The sequence below is a fragment of the Maniola hyperantus genome, chromosome 15 (genome assembly GCF_902806685.2).
Source record: "Maniola hyperantus chromosome 15, iAphHyp1.2, whole genome shotgun sequence".
Classification (NCBI taxonomy): Eukaryota; Metazoa; Arthropoda; class Insecta; order Lepidoptera; family Nymphalidae; genus Maniola; species Maniola hyperantus.
The window spans coordinates 10003252-10027761 of record NC_048550.1 but is presented as its reverse complement, the minus strand read 5'-3'; the positions used below and the strand labels follow the sequence as shown (position 1 = coordinate 10027761).

At 36.3% G+C, this 24510-nt stretch overlaps 1 protein-coding gene and 1 long non-coding RNA gene across 5 annotated transcripts in view; one reads left to right on the top strand and one right to left on the bottom strand.

Moving 5' to 3' along the window:
- LOC117989238 (fibronectin type III domain-containing protein 5) overlaps positions 1 to 17861 on the bottom strand; it is a 133833-nt gene extending 115972 nt beyond the window's left edge. For all 4 annotated transcript variants that reach the window (XM_034976576.2, XM_034976578.2, XM_034976577.2 and 1 more), the window contains exon 1: positions 17591 to 17861. The gene's annotated coding sequence lies outside the window, so the exon portion shown is untranslated. The remainder of the gene's footprint in view (positions 1 to 17590) is intronic.
- The window catches only part of LOC138403373 (uncharacterized), a 606611-nt gene that overhangs the window by 318864 nt on the left and 263237 nt on the right, over positions 1 to 24510 (top strand). The window lies entirely within an intron of this gene.

The following is a 24510-nucleotide window of genomic DNA, read 5'->3' as shown; positions in this document are numbered from 1 at the left end:
AATACATATTTTTTGCTTTTTTTAGGGTTCCGTACCTCAAAAGGAAAAAAAGGAACTCTTATAGGATCACTTCGTTGTCTGTCTGTCGTGTCTGTCAAGAAACCTACCAGGGTAGGTACTTCCCGTTGACCTAGAATTATGAAATTTGGCAGGTAGGTAGTTCTTATAGCAGACATAAGGGGAAAAATTTGAAAACCGTGAATTTGTGGATACATCACAAAAAAAATGAGTTCATGAACAAATAATTAGTGTTTTCAACTTTTAAAGTAAGATTACCATATCAAGTGGGATATCATAATTTATTTTTTTTATTCAGGTACAAGTTAGCCCTTGACTGCAATCTCACCTGGTGGTAAGTGATGATGCAGTCTAAGATGATAGCGGGCTAACCTGGTAGGCCAATATAATATTAAATAAGGCCAGGATAATATGAAAAGGCTTTACCTGTACATTCTTAAACAGGTTTTTATATTATGCAAAATGTCAAAAAAATACGACTATGTACGGATCCCTCGGTGCGCGAGTCTAACTCGCACTTGGCTGTGTTTGTATTATCATATCAGTAATCATCAGTACTATCACCTATCTTCGTTTTTGCTAGCGTTCTAGTTACACCCTGTATCTATCTACCTATCCTAATTGTTTACAGCGCCATTCGATAAATTAATTAGTTTGAACGTTTCAATACCATTCCATCGAGAGGAATAACAAAGTGGTGAATATAAAATACTAAATTAAGGCCGTAAACTATTAGAATAACAAAATAAACGTTTACTCTCTCGAGAGGTTGGAGCACGGAACGTCTTGGTTCGCCACGTAATAAATCAGTTGATTTCCCTCCGGGAGAATGAGAAGATACAAAAATACGTGACCGATTATTATGTTTGGAGTATTTAGCAGTTGTTTTCATTTTCAAAAATTCGGCTCTTACAACAAGCTCATGGCTCCGTTTGAAATCCATCTGTCTGTCTGTCCGTCTGTCTGTCTGTCTGCTAGCCTTTCACGGCCCATCCGTTAAACCGATTTTGACGAAATTTGGTACAGAGATAGCTTGGATCCCGGGGAAGGACATAGGCTAATTTTTATCCCGGAAAATCAAAGAGTTCCTATGGGATTTTTAAAAACCTAAATCCACGCGGATGAAGTCGCGGGTATCATTTAAAATACTTAAGGCTGTTTTACGCCAGAGCATCAACATGCCACAATACGTCATACCACAATAATTGGAAACATTAACTTTTGCGTCCTTAATAAACAGCATGCGGCAATCTATTTTATGCCTAGACAATATCGTCAACTATTAGAATATAATATTATTACAGTATGAAAATCGCCAACAATTCTTCCTAGATCTAAATTATTGTAGCATGCAGTTCTGTGGCATGCCGTAATGTCGCACTATGTTGATCTAGCGTAAATGGAGCTTTAATGAAGGCCGTAAACTTATCGAATAACTAATAAACGTCAACTCTTCCGAGGGGCCAAAGAACAAAACGGTTTTATTTTATTTTATTTATTAAATTAACTAACGACTACTTACACTAATACATTTAAAAAAAAAACTTAATTCTGAAAATATTAATTACTTAGTGCAGTCGCCAATTATAAGTAGGGCTAGTAGTTCTAGTACTACTAGCCCTACTTATAATTGGCGACTGCATAACTGCAACTGCAACTTATAATCAATTGATTTTCCTCCGGGAGAGAGTGGCGATATAAAAACATCGCTGGAATTTTGGCAGTCATTAGCACGTGATTCTTCCTAGATTTAAACTGTTGTTCCATGCAGTCCTGGGCGCTGTGGCATGCCACAATGTCGCAATATGTTGCTCTAGCGTAAATGAAGCTTTAATGAAGGCCGTAAACTACTCGAATAACTAATAAACGTCGACTCTTCCAAGGGGCCGAAGCACGAAACGGCTTGGGCCGCCACCTAATAAATCAGTTGATTTTCCTCCGGGAGAAAGTGGCGATATAAAAACACCGCTGGAATTTTGCCAGTCATTAGTACGTGACCGATTATGATCTCTAGAGTGTTCAGCGGTTACTTGGCATCGATAAATAGCATATTATTGTGTCTATTAAAAGCAAAGAGTGTGTATTTTTATGAGCGTATCAAATTAATATTACATTCATTAAACCTATATAACCTTACTTCTCCTTGTCCTTATCCCCCTCTATGTGGGGGATAGTTCTTCTACTCGCTTCTGTCATTCGTTAACGCATTATCCATCCTTTTCCGCGCATAATATCCTCTTTCACGCAATCGATCCACCTTTTCTTTGGTATTCCTCTCCTAATCATCATCGTCATCATGATCAACCCATCACCGGCTCAATAGAGAGCACGGGTCTCCTCTCAGAGTGAGAAAGGTTTTGGCCATAGTCTACCTCGCTGGTCAAGTGCGGATTGGCAGACTTCACACAGCTAAATAAATCTCTCATAAATTATGTGAACGATTGGATGTTTGGAAGTTTTTACTCCTTTACGCCACAATGACTGAACCGATTTGCCTGAAATTTCAAATAGACGACCCGTCGATATCGGTACCGGAAATCTGCTTCTTTATGCAAGCATCCTTAAGCCATAAACATGACTATTTCGTGGACTAATAATGACAGCGCAACGCTCTCCTCGTAAAAGCGTGAACGACAGTCATACGGGCTGACAGATTGACGTCTGTTTTATCCTCATACAGGTTTATTGTAATGTCTCCCGCGGGATCGGAACTGACTTGCACAATACTTTATGGCGGCGGAAGATACGAAAATAAACTGCTCTTTGGTTTCAATGTCCCGTTTTATTATTCATCCTCCTTCTTGGTTTTGTAAAGCTTTTTCAGTTTGTGCGCGAAAAAGACTTTCGGCATTTATATTTCTTTAAAGCACAGAAACATAAAAAAACTGCAAAGTTTTAAAAACTTTGTTAAGGTCTGAAGTTCTAAGGTTTTCATAAGTAGATACATAATACAATTTTTAAATTGTTTGACCAAAATAAGTACTTATCAGTTTATCTTCTAAAAATATAAAAGGAAAAGGTGACTGACTGATCTATTAACGCATAGCTCAAACTACTAGACGGATCGGGCTGAAGTTTTGGCATGCAGATAGCTATTATGACGTAGTCATCCGCTAAAAAAGGATTTTTGAAAATTCAACCCCTAAGATGGTGAAATAGGGGTTCGAAATTTATGTAGTCCACGCGGACGAAGTCGCGAGCATAAGCTAGTCGAACTATAAAAGAATTATTACATTTTACTTGGCAAAATTAATGTTCGTTGTTCCAAAAGTTGTGTATGTTTCAAAAGGGTTATCTTTGTCCGTACATACTGCAATGTAAGTTCTTTTTTGTATTCTTTTTTAAGAAATAGGGTAGGTTTTACATGACTGGTTCATGTACAATTTTTTTCTACATTTTATACCTATAAAAAGGTACCATTGGTAAGTACATTACCAATTTTATAGCCAAAATAAAATGTAAAACCTCAATAACCTTTTTAGAGAATACACTTGAAGCATGTTTTATGGGACCCGCGGTTTACCGATCAATAAGGTAGGTACTAACATTATTACAATACCTTTGGGATTCACAAAAGTCGCTGAACTCGCCTCGTCAGGTCTAAAGGTTACACATGTCACATGGGGTTATTCAAGGGGCGGACCAACAAATTCCTAAAAGGCCGGCAACGCATCGGCGGCTCCTCTGGTGCTGCAAATGATCATGGGCGGCGGTAATCACTTAACATCAGGTGACCCGCCTGCTCGTTTGCTCGCTATATCTATTTAAAAAAAAAATGTTCACGTACTCTGTGTCTATTTTATTAAGTAGTAAGTACTATCCATACTAATATTATAAATGCGAAAGTGTGACTGTCTGTCCGTCTGTCTGTCTGCTAGCCTTTCACGGCCCATCCGCATCCGTCCAACCGATTTCGACGAAATTTGGTACAGATATAGCTTGCATCCCGAGGAAGGACGTAGGCTATTCGCATGGAATTTTTAAAAACCTAAATCGACGCTGACGAACTCGCGGCCATCATAAATTATAGTAAATAAGTAAATAAATAAGGTACAATGCTCCTTGTGAGAGTACTGTCCATGGGCATATTCCTTTGTAGGCTATAATGGGCAGGTAGCGTCAACAAAACATTATTGTACCACCGCAAACTATAGCAGTAATGATGTAATCATTGCAAGTGTAAATAAATACGAAGCTCAAAATAACATGAACACTTCTTTACAACTACGCACATCTCTGTTAACAATTTATTCAGTAGGTAATCGTACCGTACCTATTGACTACTTCCGAGTAAATGCCTGCCTACTTACATTATATTACATTTTTAGGGTTCCGTACCTCAAAAGGAAAAACGGAACCCTTATAGGATCACTTTGTTGTCTGTCTGTCTGTCTGTCAGTCAAAAAACCTACGGGGTACTTCGCGTTGACCTAGGATCATGAAATTTGGCAGATATAGGTGGGTCTTATAGCTGGCTTTAGGGGAAAAATCTGAAAACCGTGAATTTGTAGTCACATCACACAAAAAAAAATTAAATTGTGGTCATAGACTAATAATTAGTATTTTCAATTTTCGAAGTAAGATAATTATCATATGAAAGAACTTCACTTGTATATTTTAAAACAGATTTTTATTTATTTTTAGGTATATAGGTTTTTGATTTATCATGCAAGATGTCGATAAAATACGATTGTATTACGGAACCCTCAGTGCGCGAGTCTGACTCGCACTTGGCCGGTTTTTTATACAAACATAACAAGTACCTACATATTTCATATACCTAAGGACAATAAGGTGTCAACTCCAAAAAAAAATTGTAATTAGATACGAGAGAGTCAGGTTCTTTTAATTTTTTGGATTTCATTCAATTCTGTTGGAAGTTAATTAGAAACCTTACCTCCTACGAGACCTACAAGGGTTACATTTTGTATGAATATGCTCTCTCACCGAATACCCATGAATCGATATAGGTATATAGGTAGCCTGAAAGCTCCGCCGTAACAACGGACATCCTTAATAATTATTTTATACAAATACGTACTGTTAAACTATCCATATTTCAATTACAATCACTGTGGAGTGAAGTCAACTCGATACAATAATAGCGAAGTTTAGTTCTCGTCTTGAATAGTTAATGTTTCGAATGAATATCTTAGTGGATATTTGAATAATACATTTACGGTTTACGGTACATGAAAATACAAAGTCCTACTCTTAGAGGAGACGCACACCTGCAGAGGAGATTGGCAGTTGGCATCGAGTGCAGTGGTTTTTTTAAATCAAATAAAACTCGGCTTTATTTACATTGAGATACGGTTGAACATAGTAAGCATCTAATAATCAGTAGTAAGAAAAGGAAAGGTGACTGACTGACTGATCTACAGCTCAAATTACTGGATGGATCGGGCTGAAATTTGGCATTTACAAAGATCTATTATGACGTAGACATCCGCTAAGGATTTTTGAAAATTCAACCCCTAAGGGGGTGAAATAGGGGTTTGAAATTTGTGTAATCTTCCGTGTGTTGGGGCCTATATGCAGATAACTTTTATAAGATAACGGAGGTCTGGCATTCGCTGGCTCTTAATCCATAAGCTTTTTGTATTCAATTTTTTTTTGTATTCAAATAACGTTATATTGTAGAAATACACGATGAATTTCATCAATGTATATCACAATAAAGTCACAGATTCTAAAAATAGAAACCTGTTCCTTTGTGAACTTGTGAAACAGAATATGAAGTGTGAAGAATTTTATTTCACTGTCCATGAATATTACATTTAATGTAATAAGCTTTTTACAACTTAAATACAAAAGAAAACTATAAATAGTATTTACATTATAGAAAAAACTTGTCACTAAAAATTAAGAATAAGGTTTCAAATAGATAATCGTACAATGCATTAGGAATTTAAGCTAATGCATGTACTTGAATCAAAGTTCATAAAGTGTTGCAGTTTCTCTTTAACTTTAATAGATAATCTAAAAGCTAAGTTTGTTTTGCTAACAGGGGTGTACCAATGAAGTTTTGAATAATTTATGTTTTGAATCGACAGTGCATTTAGTTATACATACTTAATATAAATTAATAAATCAGAAAGATAATTATTTTATTTCGGTTGCCCAGATACTCGTATAGATAGGTTTAGACTTTTCAAACAAGTTCATTTTGTACTACATTGGGGCCGATTCTCTTGTACATAATCTCTAAACTAAACTAAATTAACAGGTCTAAATTTAGTTCTATCCTTTTCCACAAGCAACATTATGAAAGGGATAGCAATAGATTTAGACGAGCTATATTAGTTTAGTTTAGAGATTGTGTACAACGAGGGGCGGACCAACAAATTCCTTAAAGGCCGGCAATGCATCGGCGGCTCCTCTGGTGCTGCAAATGTTTATGGGCGGCGGTAATCACTTAACATCGGGTGACCAGCCTGCTCGTTTGCTCGCTATATCTATTTAAAAAAAACGAAATTAGCCTCAATATTATGTCAGTAGACTTGCTTGAAAAGTTAAACTGACCAAAGTTTACATTTAATTTTAATTTTGTGACGCCTTTTTAGCACCATTGGAGCCATACTTAATACCATCATCATAATATTATCGTCATCTTCTCTACCCATCGCCCCTTGGATCTCCTCTAAGAAAATGAGAGTTTTTGTCCACCATGTTGTGGATTGACAAACTTCAAATCTTTGAAAACAGTAGGTATACTATACAAACTCTCAGGTATGTAGGTTTCCTAACGATATATTCCTTTACCTAGGAAATGGCGTTGTTAGCTGAGCTATAATAATTATTGTTACTTTAATATTCTTAGGTTAACCCTCAGGTTTTTAAAATACGTGGGAGCTCTGTGATTTTCCGGGATAAAAGGCTGTAGCCTATGTCACTCTCCAAGTCAACAACTATATTCATACAAAATCACGTCAATCCATTTTGCTCCGTTGCGGCGTAGTGATTTACCCTTTGCCAAACTCATTAGTTTAATTTCCGATCAACACAATATTTGACTTGACTCTCATCTTCCACAACACGATTAGTCCTTTCAGAGTTATTCCGGTCACATTCCGTGACATTGGTAACGCCTATATTTGGAAAGGTCTTTTCGCATGACTCAAAATACGCCAGTAAGTTTAGATCTTAAAGCAAAAGACGTAAGGATCAAAATAATTCAACACCAATTTTGTGGTACACCGTACTAAATTGTTACGTAGATTGTATCTACTAAAATGGCATATTATAATAATTTCGTTCGCCACGAGCCTATAAAAATGTATGTGGTAACTAATTAGCGAAAGTAATTTGTTCTGGTAGTCTCCTGACACTGATGTATAAAATAAACAGAATTAGAAACTAAACCTATAGTACCTATACCTATAGTACGCGACAGGTCGAGATGGCATTTGGCAATCGGGGTGGGGACACCCCGCACAGCCCTCGCGCTAACGCGGTGCGGGGAAGCGCGGGTGTGCGGGGTATTCCCCCGCCTCATACCCCGATGACCATCTCGACCTGTTGCGTACCTGCTCATAATAAGTGTTATTTGGAAATAATAAAATAGTGACAAATCAAATATAATTAAAGTCATTTACATTTACTAGATAATAAAGGTACCTAATAATTACTTGAAATTCATAGAATTTGTAGAATTAAATAGTTACCGATGAAAAGATAACAGACTGATAGACACACTTTCGTATTTATAATATTGGTAAAGATATAGATTTTATAAATATAGGTACTACAGATAATAGAATATACTTAAGTACGATAAAATATATCACTTTACAAAACGCTACTAAATATACAATTGCTCGAATGTTTTCAAGTGGTTTGTATTTTTTGTGACAAAGCAACGCTACAATGTATGCAAATATTTTTCGCAGACAGAATACATGGTCGCACTCTAAAAATATGCCTATGCAATATGTTTAGAGTGCTCTAGTGTATGCAAATAACAAAAGTAGTTCACTGGGATGTTAATAATAAATGTTGAAAATATTTTTTGTCTCAAATTCTTTAGCTTGCTTTGTTGCATACTATGCCATTTGAAAAATATATTTCTTTCATTTTATATGAAAGTGATAAAAGCTACTCTTATTTGCTAATGCTCTTTATCAATTAAGAAGATTATCTGTGCTAATTAGTATAATTTTAATTTGATATCATATTATTATAATGTTCAGGTATCCATATTTAACACAGCTAAGCAAAAACCTTAGTTAATTAGCCTTTCTGGAGATCTAATAAATTTTATAAACATAAAACATAATTGGTACAAAAATGTACATTTTTGCGGATTAAAATTTCTTGGAATCCCAAGAAAGAGCTACTAACAATGCGCAAGACATTCGAGCCAATTAAACGGAATATTCTACCAACCCACGCAATAGCTTTTCTTGAAATGCATGTTTAAAACTATCATAACAAAAATATACAAGAACTACCTGATACCCTTCTTCAATGATAACTTCTTCGTCCGCATGGATTCAGGTCTTTCAAAGATCTATTAGCAATTTCTAAAGATCCTTTTTAGTGCGGGTCTACATGATATTCTAGAACGTCTAAACAAAAACCCAAGTTTTAGACCCAGCAGTTTATGCTTTTACCTACCTAAGTATATATAAGATAAAACGGTACAAATTTTTGATCATAGTTCTTGTTAGTTGCAATCACACCTCGTGACTAGTAAGGTAATGATGCTGCCATGAAGTGCCCATTAATTTTTATAAGCGGTGATTGCCTAGCGGGTAAGATGTCAGCCTCCTATTCGGGAGTCCAGGGTTCGGCCCCGTGCACATCATATGCACCCATATGCATATCACTTGCTTTAACGGTGAACAGAGAATATAATTCATTGATGGTGAAAGAAAACATTGTGAGGAAACCTGCATGTTTCAGATTTCTCCGTGATGTTCTCAAATGTGTGTGAAATCTGCCAATTCGCAATTGGCCAGTGGCCAATGGATTATGGCTCAAAGTCTTATCATTCGGAGAGGAGGAGATGGGTTGAGATCTATTTTACGAAGGCACTCATGACTTAGCGCTGTGAATCAGAAACGAGGAAGAAAATCTAGTTGTATAACTGTATGTATTAACATCAAACTAAGAAGAACACAATATTTAAGAAGACTAGAACGCTCAAGAAAGCGGGTTCTATTAGCAAAATTATACTGAAAATGAAAACTTGTGCGGAGAAAGTTTGTTTCATGCATTTCATGAAAGCTGTTTCCTAGAACGCGACAACACTGGGCGAGTTAGCAGAAATATGCAAGTTACTAAGGAAAGTTATGATAATAAAAACTTTGACTTGAGTTTAATATACCAATTTTTCATTTTCAATTCAATGGCTAATAATTTTGTTTGATAACTTCATTTTTTTAACTCTCTCTTAAAATATTACAATCCAATTCAATCCATCAGCCCTGTTTGCGTCCACTGTTGGACATAGGCCTTTCCAAGAGCGCGCCACCAAACACTGTCCTCCGCCTTCCTCATCCATCCGCTCCCCACCACCTTCTTCGTGTCCAGCGGGTTAGAGGTCGTCCCACACTGCGCTTACCGGTAAGCGGTCTCCACTCCACACGTCTGCCCATCGGCAGATTAAAATATTTGCACACTGCGAATGTTATGGACTCTGATTAGTGATTATATTGTATAGGTACGTACCTACTTGCTTCTTTCTTGTACCAGCTTTCGTGCAAATAAATGATTATTTATTTATTTTATTTATTTATTCAACATAAGATTTATAAAATGCCTTAACGGACATTACCGAAAAACTTGCAATCAGTGCAATTATAAATAATTGTTAGATAGTAGATACTAGATACCTATCGTACATAGAAGTATTTTGTAGAAGTAGGTGTTCCTAAAGGTTACTGAACAATTAACAATACAAAAGAAAACTTTCCAAACATTAGATCAAGATAATTCGGTTCGATCTCCCACAATATTATCTTAATTGTTTAAGATAGTTTAGTTAGTTGGTAAGCAGTAGGTAAATTCTCCAACCATATTAGGTACCTATACCAAATCAAAGAGAAGTCTTTGGGTAAACAAACTTCATAAACCACGCATCAAATAAACGCCCACATATTCTAATGATCACAAAGACGTAATTTTGAAACTAATAAACAGTAGGCAACAAACCTATAGTTCGCGACAGTAGGTACGACGACGTAACAATCGGGGGTAGGACGCCCCGCACACCCACACAGGCCCCGCGCTAACCCGGTGCGAGATAGCGTGGGTGAGGTGCGGGTGTACCTACGGGGCGTCCCCCGCCTCAAACTCCGGTTGCCATATGGACCTGTCCCGAACTATATTTCTAGGCTCCATTTTTACTTAGTTTGTATTAAAAGTAAGTACCTATCTTCTCTATAATATAAAAATAAATCACTAAATTTGTTGCTCATCGCAAATCTCGAGAACCGCTGAACTGATTTTGCTAATTCTTTTTTTATAATATTCCTTGAAGTACGAGGATGGTTCTTACGGAGAGAAAAATTTAATTCAACCTCCCCCTCAATTTTCTAAACTCCACCCGAGCGAAGCCGGGGCGTGTCAGCTAGTTTGTATATACAAATCGCAGAAACCTTGTCGAGAAACGCGTAAGCGACGCGAATCAAGGAGTTGCCATTGTGGAGTCTCATAAAAATATGAAGGCTAGACGATTCGCGCAGCTAAAGCTAATTGGCACCGGCACCAAAAAGTATTATTATGGATCTATATTAAATCTTGTATACATAATATATTCGGTAATAAATTAAATTATTTTTCAATTTTTAGTGTTTGTGTATCGAAGTCGGTTTTTATTTTTTTTGTAAAAAATTTTTAGGAAAACTAAAGTAATACATTGCCGACAGATTAAAACCAAGTCAAATGCCAATTCACTCATGCGGTGCCATCTTCAAACTAAAACTCAGCTGCAGAAATCTTTTGCGGTCATGTGCTATACCCTTCTTTATTTCAGAGTACCTAACCTACTTGTGTCGATGTCGGGTCAAAAAATTGACATGGGTGTCGTTTTCAGGGTTTTCGAGGGTGCTGAATTTGATGATGACATTTATTCCGAAATCCAAGATGGCGGACATGATTTTTTTTACAAAAATTTACATGGGTGTCGTTTTCAGGGTTTTCGAGGGTGCTGAATTTGATGATGACATTTATTCTGAAATCCAAGATGGCGGACATGATTTTTTTTACAAAAAATTGACATGGGTGTCGTTTTCAGGGTTTTCGAGGGTGCTGAATTTGATGATGACATTTATTCTGAAATCCAAGATGGCCGACATGGATTTTTTTACAAAAAATAGACATGGGTGTCGTTTTCAGGGTTTTCGAGGGTGCTGAATTTGATGATGACATTTATTCTGAAATCCTAGATGGCCGACATGGATTTTTTACAAAAAATTGACATGGGTGTCGTTTTCAGGGTTTTCGAGGGTGCTGAATTTGATGATGACATTTATTCTGAAATCCAAGATGGCGGACATGATTTTTTTTTACAAAAAATTGACATGGGTGTCGTTTTCAGGGTTTTCGAGGGTGCTGAATTTGATGATGACATTTATTCTGAAATCCAAGATGGCCGACATGGATTTTTTTATAAAAAATAGACATGGGTGTCGTTTTCAGGGTTTTCGAGGGTGCTGAATTTGATGATGACATTTATTTTCAAATCCAAGATGGCCGACATGGATTTTTTTACAAAAAATAGACATGGGTGTCGTTTTCAGGGTTTTCGAGGGTGCTGAATTTGATGGTGACATTTATTTTGAAATCCAAGATGGCCGACATGGATTTTTTACAAAAAAATTGACATGGGTGTCGTTTTAGGGTTTTTGAGGGTGCTGAATTTGATGATGACATTTATTTTTAAATCCAAGATAGCCGACATGGATTTTTTACAAAAAATAGACATGGGTGTCGTTTTCAGGGATTTCGAGGGTGTTGAATTTGATGGTGACATTTATTTTGAAATCCAAGATGGCCGACATGGATTTTTTTATAAAAAATAGACATGGGTGTCGTTTTCAGGGTTTTCGAGGGTGCTGAATTTGATGGTGACATTTATTTTGAAATCCAAGATGGCCGACATGGATTTTTTACAAAAAAATTGACATGGGTGTCGTTTTAGGGTTTTTGAGGGTGCTGAATTTGATGATGACATTTATTTTTAAATCCAAGATAGCCGACATGGATTTTTTACAAAAAATAGACATGGGTGTCGTTTTCAGGGATTTCGAGGGTGCTGAATTTGATAATGACATTTATTTTGAAATCCAAGATGGCCAACATGGATTTTTTACAAAAAATAGACATGGGTGTCGTTTTTAGGGTTTTTGAGCGTGCTGAATTTGATGAACCAATTATTTTTTAATCCAAGATGGCCACAATGGATTTCTTACAAAAAATAGACATGGGTGTCGTTTTCAGGGTTTTCGAGGGTGTTGAATTTGATGGTGACATTTATTTTGAAATCCAAGATGGCCAACATAGATTTTTTACAAAAAATATACATGGGTGTCGTTTTCAGGGTTTTCGAGGGTGCTGAATTGGATGATGACATTTATTTTGAAATCCAAGATGGCCGACATGGATTTTTTACAAAAAATAGACATGGGTGTCGCTTTCAGGGTTTTCCAGGGTGCTGAGTTTGATGATGACATTTAATTTTAAATCCAAGATGGCCAAAATGGATTTTTTACAAAAATCTCCCATGTCTATTTTTTGTAAAAATCTGTCGGCCATCTTGGATTTCAAAACAAATGTCATCATTAAATTCAGCTTGCTCGAAAACCCTGAAAACGACACCCATGTCAATTTTTTGTAAAAAATTCATGTCGGCCATCGTGAATTTAAAAATAAATGTCATCATCAAATTCTGCACCCACGAAAAACCTGTAAACGACACCCATGTCTATTTTTTGTAAAAAAATCCATGTCAGCCATCTTGGATTTAAAAATAAATGTCATCATCAAATTCAGCACCCTCAAAAACCCTAAAACGACACCCATGTCAATTTTTTTGTAAAAAATCCATGTCGGCCGTCTTGGATTTCAAAATAAATGTCACCATCAAATTCAGCACCCTCGAAAACCCTGAAAACGACACCCATGTCTATTTTTTGTAAAAAATCCATGTCGGCCATCTTGGATTTCAAAATAAATGTCACCATCAAATTCAGCACCCTCGAAAACCCTGAAAACGACACCCATGTCTATTTTTTGTAAAAAATCCATGTCGGCCATCTTGGATTTGAAAATAAATGTCATCATCAAATTCAGCACCCTCGAAAACCCTGAAAACGACACCCATATCTATTTTTTGTAAAAAAAATCATGTCCGCCATCTTGGATTTCAGAATAAATGTCATCATCAAATTCAGCACCCTCGAAAACCCTGAAAACGACACCCATGTCTATTTTTTGTAAAAAATCCATGTCGGCCATCTTGGATTTCAGAATAAATGTCATCATCAAATTCAGCACCCTCGAAAACCCTGAAAACGACACCCCTGTCAATTTTTGCAAAAAAATCATGTCCGCCATCTTGGATTTCAGAATAAATGTCATCATCAAATTCAGCACCCTAGAAAACCCTGAAAACGACACGCACGTAAATTTTTTGTAAAAAAAAATTATGTCCGCCATCTTGGATTTCAGAATAAATGTCATCATCAAATTAAGCACCCTCGAAAACCCTGAAAACGACCCCCCTGTCAATTTTTGTAAAAAAATTCATGTCCGCCATCTTGGATTTCAGAATAAATGTCATCATGTCTCTAAAACCCTGAAAACGACACCCATGTCAATTTTTTGTAAAAAAAATCATGTCCGCCATCTTGGATTTCAGAATAAATGTCATCATCAAATTCAGCACCCTAGAAAACCCTGAATACAACACCCATGTCAATTTTTTGTAAAAAAAAAATTATGTCCGCCATCTTGGATTTCAGAATAAATGTCATCATCAAATTCAGCACCCTCTAAAACCCTGAAAACGACACCCATGTCAATTTTTTGTAAAAAAAATCATGTCCGCCATCTTGGATTTCAGAATGAATGTCATCATCAAATTCAGCACCCTCTAAAACCCTGAAAACGACACCCATGTCAATTTTTTGTAAAAAAAATCATGTCCGCCATCTTGGATTTCGGAATAAATGTCATCATCAAATTCAGCACCCTCGAAAACCCTGAAAACGACACCCATGTCAATTTTTTGTAAAAAAAATTATGTCCGCCATCTTGGATTTCAGAATAAATGTCATCATCAAATTAAGCACCCTCGAAAACCCTGAAAACGACACCCCTGTCAATTTTTGTAAAAAAATTCATGTCCGCCATCTTGGATTTCAGAATAAATGTCATCATCAAATTCAGCACCCTCTAAAACCCTGAAAACGACACCCATGTCAATTTTTTGTAAAAAAATCCAAGTCCGCCATCTTGGATTTCAGAATAAATGTCATCATCAAATTCAGCACCATCGAAAACCCTGAAAACGACACCCATGTCAATTTTTTGTAAAAAAATTCATGTCCGCCGTCTTGGATTTCAGAATAAATGTTATCATCAAATTCAGCACCCTCGAAAACCCTAAAAACGACACCCATGTCAATTTTTTGTAAAAAAATTCATGTCCGCCATCTTGTATTTATAAATAAATAACATCCCGGAAAAGTGCACAATCAGTTAATACTTGATACACGCGCAATAATATGTATTTATGTAGGTGTGACACAAGGTGCCAACAAGTTCAAATTAATTCCCGTTGTGTAACAGTGTTACTCAACGGGAATGTTTTGAAATTTTAGGCACCTTGTGTCACAGTGTTACACACGGGGGTGTGACTCAACGGGAATAACCCGCGGCGGATGCTCGACTACCTACTTCGGCCACATTGCCGGGAAAGAAAAAAGTAGCATAGAAAAACTGCTGATCACTGGCACGTGGTGAATATACAACAATACAAACAGTTGCTCCTGAAACTGAACGGACACAGTCAATAGAGTTACAGAGGGAGAGCAGCAACAAAATTGTTCGGGCGGCACTTGTTTTTTCAAACAATACCTATTGCTCTATTCAAGAGTAGATAACTGAATGAAGGTTCATTAATGAGCCAGTTCTTGTAATGAGTTTTTTGTTTATTGAAAATTGAATATTTTAAAATTTCCAGTAACTTAGAGCTTTGTTATGACATCAAGCATTACGCCTTAGAGAAGACTTTTCTCTAATATAACAATATACTTAATTTCAATAATACAAAATTTTCACACAGGAATACACAAATAGAATAGCACTATGTCTAAAATGGCAGTTCAATACAGCTTTTTGATAGAGCGGATTCTATATGGAATGATAATTCGTCAATAGTTGACAAACTCTACTCTTTTTTAAACCCAACTATTCTTCTTTATCTTCTTTTTTTTTGAGTGCTAGTCTAGGATTTGGCAAATATGGACTGTGTCGTATGAAAGAGCCAAAACTCCATAAGTATAATATTATGTTCTTTAAATATTTTATATTAGCTATAGGTACTTTTTAAGCGAATAAATTATATTTTAAAGTAATAGCCCAGTACATTGGCAGAACATTTCATATAGCACCTCCCCGTCAAGGGAAAAAATTGCGTTGTTTTTATCCCAATCATTTTAATCATTAGGTACTAGTGTAATGGACTTTTTCAAGAACAAAAGGTATGAGTATATTTATTCGTCCATGGGTATGGGCATACAAAAAGTATCGATCTCAATAACAATCCTGAACCTGTCGGATGTTTAATAAACAACGTGTCGAGAAAAGCGGCATACCCCCCATTATTTAGAGGTTACTTGACAGGTTTCATTGATATAGGTCAAGTCCCTTGACAGTAGAAAAGAGATCGAAGGTTTCACGTGAGATATAGTACATATATATATATATAGTTTAGTATGGTAAAAAGAATAAATTATTGATAGAAGTACTTATATTTTAGGTTAGGCGAGGAAAATAAGAAATTACCTAGTAGTTATACCTAATGCGTACAAAATGAGAACTCACTCGCCATTTTAACTTTATGTGTCAACTATAATGTCAAAAGTACGATTTTAGTCCTTATTCTTTCTCGCTCGAGTTCTCATTTTCTACGAAACACAATATAGGTATTTTTGCCTAAAATTAAGGTTTTATATTATGAAGATAAATATAAAAGATTTGCTACTAAAATATGTGAAAGATTATGTATACTTGAATCCTTTAGGTATAGGTAATAAAGCTACGATTAACTGAAAATACTTTTTGTTAATAGATGTTACTATGTCAAGTGGAACCAACTAGAAACCACATGACTGATTCTGCGTATGCAGTGATCGATTTCATATCACAAAAACCGGCCAAGTTCGAGTCAGGCTTGCGCACAGAGGGTTCCGTACATACTACAGTCATATTTTTTCGACATTTTGCACGATAATTCAAAAACTATGATGCATAAAAATAAATAAAATCATGTTTTAGAATGCACAGCTAAAGCCCTTTCATACGATACCCCACTTGATATATTTAATCTTCTAGTTAATAAATTGAAAATACCCACTAAATCATGACAATTTAATTTTTTTGTGTGATGTAACCCTAAATTCACGGTTTTCAGATTTTTCCTCTTATGTCTGCTATAAGACCTACCTAGCTGCCAAATTTCATGATTCTAAGTCAACGGGAAGTACCCTGTAGGTTTCTAGACCGACAGACAGACAGACAGATAACTAAGTAATCCTATAAGGGTTCCGTTTTTCCTTTTGAGGTACAGAACCCTAAAAACTAGGTTTTTCACAACAGAGTAAGTGTTTAACAGTGGCCAGCACCCAGCGTGGTAGACTATGGCCAAAACTCGACATCTCACTCTGAGAGGAGACCCGTGCTCTGTAGTGAGCTCGGCGATGGGTTGCTTGTGATGATGATGATGATGATGATTTTGAACTAAGTCATAACTCATAACGATTAGTAGAGAAGCCTCTAGCTTCTCGTACCTACCTACCTAAATCTAGGTATATAGGTATTATGTAAAAGGAAAAGGTGACTGACTGACTGATCTATCAACGCACAGCTCAAATTACTGGATGGATCTGGCTGAAATTTGGCATGCAGATAGCTATTATGACGTATGCATCCGCTAAGAAAGGATTTTCGAAAATTCAACCTTTGACGGGATAATATAGAGGTTTGAAATTTGTGTAGTCCACGCGAAGTCGCGAGCATAAGCTAGATAAAGTGAAAGATGAAAATAAATGCAATAGTTTGCAAACTCTTTCATTAAAGTTCAATGTAAAAAATATCTGTCTATCACTCTAACCACAAAAACTTTAGGCGCGGTTTAAATAGACGTTACACCCGACTATCCCATACAACGCACATGTTTAACATAAGTGTAAATGCTTTTTTTTGTGTGTTAAGACCATAATATTATAGTTTTATAAAACCCATAGCACTGGCAGTCAATACAGAACATAATAGTTACAAAGATATAGTATGGTCGATATGCCTAAAGGGAAAGAAATAAAACAAAGCAATAAATTCTCACCTCCCCGATGAATAACTTTCACTACGTCCGCCTGAAAATCTCTTCTCTTATACACTTCAAAAACTCAAGACACCACGTTAGTAAACCCACACACGATTCATCAACTTAAAATAACCTACACTTAACTATAACAAAATATATCGAACGTCAAGTTAAAGGAAAATTATGGGAAAAGTGTTTTATCGAGTCGGAAAAGCACGTTCGAACATCGATATTAAAAATTCACGGAATCGTACCGAAATCGTACGACACGAGCTGTCGCGACGCGTGCTTACTTCGAACTGAGGAGTTGCCCAGCTAAGGTTGGGCTTCCCAGAGGTTAAACTATTGAACTTAACTACACTGTGTCCCAGCAAAAGTTAAAATAGTATGAACCTGCTAAACAAAATGTAAATTAACACAGAATAATATATTTTATAAATAGACCTTTTTAAGATTCTTTCAATCGTCTGTGGTTTATCAGTTTAGTTTGTTTCTGCGGAAACTATGTTTTAGTCCATCTCAAAAAACATTTATTGATGCAATAATTGTAATTGTGTGCATAAGTAGTTGAGTTCAATGTAACATAAATCTCTACCTATTTGAGTACCTACCTATTAACTACTATTCGTGGAGCAAGTACCTACTTAAGTATACCTAGGGATAATTTCTAATTGAGTTAAAGACAAAAATATGAGATTTTTGCTGAGTTATTTTAAAACTTCGAAATATGAATACTAATCAACATTTTCCAATGGAAAAACGGATGTCTTCAAATTGCAAACGAGAAATCGGATAGCGCGACATTTTTTGGCAAGTCTTTGTGATTCAATTTTACGTTTTGACTTATTTAATATTTTCTGGTCACGCAAAATTATTTTATTTCAGTCCTCTAATTATATTTGTGCTATTTTTTTGTATAATGTCCTACTCCTGTGTTTTCATCGAGAGATGGAGATAGGTAAAGAGAGAAAAAAATTAGATTTTAATTAAACATGGTACAAACCTAACCATTTCACCACCATGATTCTCTATCATCCTACTTATCTATTGGTGAAAGTCGAATGAATATCCCTACTGAAGTTTCTGAGATTAGCGCGTACGTAAAGACATACAAACAACCAAAACGGGACTTTTTAACTTTTCAATATAGGCATGCGCTTGACTGCAAACACTACAAATAGATTTTATTTTAAGTAGGTAGTGACTAATGAATGCCCGCGGCTTGGCCTACTCTTGTGGCTTGGCCGTGGGAATTTCCAAATTGAGCCTTTTTCCTCGTGTATATTATAAATGTAACCTCTGTGCTTTTCAGCTTTCTAGGTTCAAGGGTTTCGGCTGGGCGTCGATGAACAAATGCGCTTTACCTTTTCATGTCATTTCATGATCCTAAGAAATAGTACAATACTGCACGAGACCGGGAAGTAAGCGTTTTCTGATCGAGTGTGAGTTAGGTGGCCGAGCCTTGCCGAGGACGTCCCGGAAACAGCTCGGACATTTGTAATACTGTCCGGGATGTTTAACTTTCGAACCAATCTACAGGTTATGAATCATTTTTTAGAAAAGGTTAATTGCAGTGTAGGTGGACAGACGACATCAACCAAATCGCAGGGAGCCGCTAGATTCAGGCGGTGCAAGACCGTAGCGTGTAGAAGTCCCTACAATAGACCTATGTCCAGCTGCGGACGTCTATCGGTTGACAATGATGACGACGATGAGTGATACGAATAAAATTTTAGGTACTGACCTAAGCAATAATTACACTTCATTGCGTAAATAAATAAATAAATAAAAAACCTTTTATTCAGCCAAATTTACAAATAGGTAGAAACAGGTAGGGTGCCGTAGTCCCTGGAGAACCAAGGAGCCGACCAGTGTCCATGCTCCCTGGTTCCCCAAGACCCAGGCACCCACTTCGTAAAACTAGCTTACTGTCTATCTTGGCCGAACGGGGCGCTGCCTCAGCTTTTTGCTGCAGCCGGTCGACTGCAGCGCTGATTTTCAGGCATGGCCCCCAGTGATATCACGGGCCGATCGGGAGCGCGAACATCCCGTGCCTATTTTATATTGACACATGCCGAGTTACATGCGTAGGTACATTGCTTAAACCGTCGCGAGGAATACGTCGGGAGCTAATACGTCGATACAAATTACTCTGCCTTCGCTAAATAATTCGTCGGAATCAATAACTTTAATTATTACTGGCTTCAGAGAAAAAGCGACCACTTCAATTTGGGTCAAGGGAATGGGAAAGAAAGAATGGAATACACGTTTATTGGGTTGGATTTCATCGTGCTTTTGTCGTTGTTTCCTATGTAAAATGGGTACCTACCCATTTTACATAGGAAATCTGAGTTCTCTACTTAGAGAACTCAGATTTTAATTGTTCGCGATAATTTATAACTTTTGAGCTAAATTCATTTTTTGATTCCATAGATTCCAGACATACCTAATATGTCTGGAATACATGGAATCCATACGTTCGGTCAATCGCCTGTACACAAGGAACTGTATGTTATCTTTGTAATATAGCTATGGTAAAGGTAATTATTTTTAATGTTTTTACATCTTATCTAAAAACATCAACAATATTATGTAAAGCTTTTCGCGATGTACCGATATTATGAAATTAAGATTGCACTACACTACCCATATTATGACTACCCATCTCTATATATAAAAATGAATCGCTGAATGTGTTGCTGATCGCAAATCTCGAGAACAGCTGAACCGATTTCGCTAATTTTTTTTAATATTCTTTAAAGTACGGGAATGGTTCTTACGGAGAGAAAAAATTAAAGAATCGACTGTTAGGCGTTACGAAGTTGGCCGGGTCAGCTAGTAATATTATAAATGGGAAAGTTTGTTTGTTTGTTTATTGGTACCTATGTTGGTTTGTCCTTCAAACACGTCGCAACGGAGCAACACACTGACGTGATGTTTACATGGCTATAGTTAAAAAGACCAGCTGCGCGATTGCGGGAGCATGACAGCTACATTGTCACGATCGCAATCACCTCTTTTTGGTTGACGCTCGCTCGCTATTGGCTACAATGCATTGTTGCAACAAGAATCGCACAAATTCAGCCAATCAGAACAATTGAGATTGTAATAATGATTGATGCAGGCCTACTGGAGAGTGACATAGACTACTTTTATCCCGGAAAATCGAAGAGTTCCCATGGGATTTTTAAAAACCTAAGTTATAAATAATGAGGAACGTCCCTCATTATTTATTGCTAAACGAAAAACGATCTTTTGCGTAGTTACCTTGGTAACATAATGAATCAAATTTTTCGCAAAGTCGTCGACTCCTATTTAAAAATGTTTATAATTTAATATTATTCTAATCTAATTTTATACCTCTAGGTCATTCTGCTGAATTCAAAACGTATTTCATAGAGTATTTTTAGAAAGAAAAATATTCACTCTGAGCACTCAATAGCGCAAAATAGTTAAAGAGCTATATGTTTCTTTGCGCGTAAAAACGTGGACAGAGTCTATTCTCCAAACATTACCTATTCTAAAATTTATATTATTTTGTAAGAGCTTTATGAATGAAAAAAAAATTAACTTCAGAAGCATATAAAATAGGTAAGTACGCTGATATCTGTATACATACATTGGGCATACGTTACGAAAAGAAATTGAGGCCTAAGGAAGAGCCAAGTCTTGAAGCTTGGCAACTCAAAACTTACACTTGGTTGTAACCCATGGTGGGTTCGAAACTAGTCGGGCTTACGTTGACTAAATACATGAGTACAGCCGGATTTTTCTATGTATATAATACTTTTCTTGTTATCTACAAAATAACTCATCAATTAATTAATGCAATAAGCGAATGGGATCCCAATGAAATAAACGTTGAGGTCCCAATGAGTTCTAATTAAAGGTTTAAAATTGTAATGCGAGATTTGAATGGCGATAACGCATTGGAAAACGTATCGTTGGGAGACCTTGCTACAAGTATAGCTAAATGGATGGATGATCTCAAGTGAGTTGTCAAGTCGCAGGGAGTCGCTGGATCCGGCGCTAGACCGTGTAGAAGTCCCTACAAGAGACCTCTGTCCACCCGTGGACGTCTATTGGTTGATGATGATGAAGTGAGTTGTAAAGACTTAAGCGGCACAAATCTATGCAAGAGATAATAATATGTCCAGCAATGACATTTAAGTATATTAGACCAGAAGATGCTTGCGAGTTCATCCGCGTGGATTTAGAATTTTTAAATCCCATGGGAACCATTTGAATTTCCGAGATAAAAAGTAACTTATGTCACTCTCCAGGTCAACTATGTCCATGTAAAAAAATTAAGTCAATTAGTTTCTCTGTTGCGGCGTGATTGGAGGAAAAACCAACAACCAAATACACTTTTGCATTTATAATATGGGTAGTGATGTCCAGCAACGAACGTCTATCAATCAAAACGATAACAAGATAATCTTGAAAAACAATCAAAAAAAAGAAGAAAGAAGGAGTCGAAAGAAGAGGATGATCGAAAGAATTTTATTGCAATAGTTTTGGGCGCCGACTCTTGGTTTATGATGTTTGTAAACGAAGGAACTGTTCGCACGTCACTTATTCTGCAATAATGTTCAATTTCGAGAGGAATAGTAGTGTGTTTATATGAACAATGCATTACTGATTCTAGAGTTCGATACCGGGCACGCACCTCTAACTTTTCGGAGTTATGTGCGTTTTAATTAATTAAATTATTATATCATTTTATCATATTATGCATATTATCTTTGTTGTTTGAAGCACATTATATAATGTATAGTATCTATAGAATACAATGATAATTCATTGTATTCTATACTGTTTTTTGGATAACTTAAAGAGTTAAATACCAAAATATGTTAATGTCTTGGTGGTGACACTGCCGTGACCCTTGATACTAGATATAGGTACTATTCTTCTTACTCCAATATTAATAGTAAGAGAAGAACTTCGTTGTATAAAAGTTTTAGCTAGCAAGCTAGTTTTGTAAGCGTTGAGATGAAATTGCGGTGAATAACCACGATATCGTTCATTCTACCTTAACTCCGACTCCAGTTAATTGAAATACATTATTATAATTAAATGTACTACGTAACTAGTGCAATGCATATTGTATAGTTACCTATATTATTATTTATCGCAGGTAATACTAATATTACTATTATACTAGTGGCAATGAGCAGGACACATAGATCGTAAAATCGATAGACGTTGGGGTCCCAAGGTGCTGGAATGGCGACCTCGCACCAGAAGATGCAGTGTTAGGAGACACCCCACTAGGTGGACGGACGACATCAGACGAGTCGCAGGGAGCCACTGGATTCAGGCGGCGCAAGACCGTGGAGTGGGGAAGTACCTACAAGAGACCTATGTCCAGCACTGGACGTTTATCGGTTGATGATGATGATGAGTATTTTTCAAACCCGCAATGTAGAGCGTGCAAAAATCGTGTCAATGCCCCATCTACGGCGCGGCATTGACTTCGAGTGACCTACTTACATAACCTTCGTTGACCTCTAGCGTTAATCAGATGTTTTATTTGCAATATATTTGTAACTTTCACAAAACAGAGTTTTTTTTTTAAATTTTCGCTTTATATTATAGTAGATAATCATATTAATAATCATCAGTACCTACTATCACCTGTCTTCGTTTTTGCCAGCGTTCTGGTTACACCCTGTATACATGCGCTCTATAGTGTGAACGACTTCAAAAATTTCTTGTATTGCTATTGTAACTGCCGCTGCTTTCATAAAAGTTAATAAAATTAAATAACTGAAAAAAAAGTTTTTAAATACAAGTAGTTTAGCAGATAAGTACTTTTATGTTTTCCCTTCTGTTCTACAAATTACACTCTTTTAGGTAAAAAGCATGAAACGTTTTAATAACTACTTAATATCTGGCATTCTGATGTCTAGACTGTGTTACCGTGCTTTGCAATATTCATAAGTTCTGTAGCTGGAACTAGCACGTCTTTTGCTGTTATATTGAATGATACTTAGTTCGAAGTTCCACTGAATGGCATCGTCACCCATGTCCATGTCACATATTTTGTATTCATCATGATCAACCCATCACCGGCTCACTACAGAGCACAGATCTCCTCTCAGAGTGAGAAAGGTTTTGGCCATATTCTACCACGCTGGCCAAGTGCGGATTGGCAGACTTCACACACCTTTGAGAACATTATGGAGAACTCTCAGGCATGTAGGTTTCCTCACGATGTTTTCCTTCACCGTTAAAGCAAGTGATATTTTAATTACTTAAAAAACGCACATAAAACTTAACTTATATTTCAGATAATCGAAACGCCCCACCCTTCGTCTCTATTTCCTGTGGAAAATAAAGGGTAAATAGATATTTTTTACCCTCGAGCAACTTGGAAAAAAGGATCTGAAGCATCCCAAGAATCTAATCCCTAAAAGGCCCGATTGAATCATACCTACATATCGGACAGTGAAATGAATCTGTGTATATTTTACTAGCTGATCCATCTTTCTTCACTTGAGTGTTTACAATATACATATACATAATAATATAATATAGTCTATGTTACTTCTGAATAAAGTAGCTTTCTAATGGAGAAAGAACTATTAAAATCGATTCAGTAGTTTCAGAGTTTGTTGAATACAAACAAACAAACCTTTATTCTTTATAGGTAATATTACATAGTATAGAATTACATTAGCTCTCAAATCCACTAATAAGTATTAATTTAATTAGCTTATTTACTCTGAATTTCACACGGACAAAGCCGTGATAATAGCAACTACATAGCCGATAAAAAGAAATTTATATTTAAAAAATCAAATATATTTTTTGTAAATATAAAATTTTTAGTGATAAGTTTTTTTTAGTTTCTTCAAAAAACTAGAAAAAAAATCAAAAATGTTTGTTCTGTATTCCATAACCGTATTTCGGTGAAAGCCTCATATAAGATT